The sequence below is a fragment of the Myotis brandtii genome, unplaced genomic scaffold (genome assembly GCF_000412655.1).
Source record: "Myotis brandtii unplaced genomic scaffold, ASM41265v1 scaffold326, whole genome shotgun sequence".
In the NCBI taxonomy this organism is placed as follows: domain Eukaryota; kingdom Metazoa; phylum Chordata; class Mammalia; order Chiroptera; family Vespertilionidae; genus Myotis; species Myotis brandtii.
In genome coordinates, this window is record NW_005362534.1 from 2,953,052 (window position 1) to 2,955,529 (window position 2,478).

The 2,478-nt window shown below is 40.4% G+C and overlaps 1 protein-coding gene across 1 annotated transcript in view; it reads left to right on the forward strand.

The window, feature by feature from the left end:
* MBTPS2 (membrane-bound transcription factor peptidase, site 2) overlaps positions 1-2,478 on the forward strand; it is a 55,097-nt gene that overhangs the window by 29,317 nt on the left and 23,302 nt on the right. The window lies entirely within an intron of this gene.

Consider the following 2,478-nt stretch of genomic DNA (forward strand, 5'->3'; position numbering starts at 1 on the left):
TTGTGCAGGAGGCAACCAATCGATGTGTTTCTCTCACATCGATATTTCTCTCTGTTTTTCCCTCTCTCTTCCACTCTCTCTAAAAATCAATGGGAAGTTGATTTTTAGTCAATCCTCCAGTGATGATTAAAAAAAAATAAAGAAATAGAAATTAGAACAAATATTTTACTTTTCACCTAGCAGATGGCGAAGTCTAAAATTACAATAGCATCTGGTGTTGTTTCGAAAGTGGGAAAACATGCCAGTTATGAGAACATAAATTAATACAAACTCACTGGAGGTCAATTTTAATGCACATATTTTTGACCCGACAATTTCATATCTGTGTAATTTTTCGTACCTTCACAGATGCATATTTAATTAGGTACATAACAATATGAGCAAGCTGATGAAGCATTGTATGAAAAAGTTAGTTAGGGAACCTTATAAGTCAATATTTAAAAAAAAAATGGGTTACTCTGTAGTGGATATAAGAAATGGGATATGCCGAAACCGGTTTGGCTCAGTGGATAGAGCGTCGGCCTGCGGACCGAAAGGTCCCAGGTTCGATTCCGGTCAAGGGCATGTACCTGGGTTACAGGCACATCCCCAGTAGGGGGTGTGCAGGAGGCAGCTGATCGATGTTTCTCTCTCATCGATGTTTCTAACTCTCTATCTCTTTCCCTCTCTGTAAAAAATCAATAAAATATATTTAAAAAAAAAAAGAAATGGGATAGGTATGAATGTGCAGATAAGGGAAAAGTCCAAAATTGATACATGAAAAAGCAAAGGTAATTTGATACCTTTGGTGTTTTTAAAAGAACTGTGTATAGAACAGAAAATATTGTTTACTCATGTGTCCTGGACTAGACTTGCTCTGGATATTTTTAGAATGTAACAACTTAAAGCACTCATAAAGGGGTGTGGGGGGTCCATCTTACAATGTGAATATGGTGTGTGGAACATATTAGCTAGATATCTGGTTGCTGTAATAACCAAACGTAGCAGGCTTAAACTCTCATAAAACATTCTAAATGTAAGTAGCTCAGCGCTGATATAATTCTATGATTTGGGCAACTCAGGCCTTTTCTGTCTTGTTCGCTTATAACACTCAAAAAAGAGGGGTCATCTTACAGTGTGAATAAGGTATATGGAACATGTATTAGCTAGGTATCTGGCTGCTGTAATAGTTAAAAGTAACAGGCTTAAACTCTCATAAAACATTCTAAATGTAAGTAAATCAAAGCTGATATAATTTTGTGATTTGAGGGATTTGGGCCTTTTCTGTCTTATTAGCTCTGCCGTTCCCAACATGCAGCTTCTATGTTATGGACTCAGGTTTAGCTTCCTCCTATGGCTACATTCCAGCCAGTAGGACAGGGATATTCCCATCATTTCCACTCACATCCTCTTGGGCACAACAGTCATATTACCATACTCAGCTTCCTGAGAGTCTGGGAAATGTCTTTAGGTTGCTTTTCTATCATTACAGAATATTGGTTCTCTACCGCTGATGCTATCACCCTCCTGAGAATGTTTGGAATGTGTGGGGTGGGAGGTATTCATTGGTTGTCTGACAGGGGAGCAGTAACGGTATTTAATGGATGGAGCCAGGCATGCTAAATATCCTGTGATGTTAAGGACAGACTTGCTCAACTAAGAATCTTGCTACTCAGAGTGCTAGGAGTGCCCCGACCCGACCTATGACAAAAACTAGCAGAAGTGAAGGATAGGTTTGGAGGGAGGGGTTATATAGCTTCATGCTAGTGTATGTTTAGCACCTGGCTCTGAAGGGGAGGGTGGGGAGCTCTGATATGTAGCTTCTGCTGGTTTCTGACTCGTAAATATGTGGTCCCACTGTGGCCAGTTCAAGGTGCCAACCTGAAGTCCCTAATTGGGAAGGGATGCACATAGTTGTCTGTGGCAAGCTGGTAGAAACAGACTCCAGCACTCCACCGAGTTCATCTAACCATTTCTGTATATATGATGGAGGTGGTTATAGTCTGTGACATAATGGTAGGTACATCCTCTATTTGGCCCACCAGTAATATTCTCTATAATAGTTTTATTCTTAAAACAATCTCTTTTTCCAAATACCATTTGGATTTCCATACCCCAGTTTAGCAAGAATGTTGATTCCATCTTAGCTTTTATGTGGGTAGTTTTAACATTCCTTTCAAAGACCACAAGTATGAGCCCGCACCAGCATGGCTCAGTAGTTGAGCGTCGACCTATGAACCAGGGGTCACAGCTCGATTCCCAGTCAGGGCCCATGCCTGGGTTGTGGGTTCAATCCCCAGTGTGGGGCATTCAGGAGGCAACCGATCAGTGGTTCTTTCTCATCATTTATGTTTCTCTCTCTCCCTCTCTCTGCCTCTCCCTCCCTCTCTGAAATCAATAAAAACATATTTTTTATGCTAAGTGAAATAAGCCAGTCAATGAAGGAAAAATACCACATGATCTCACTCATTCATGGATAATAAAGACCATTATAGCCGA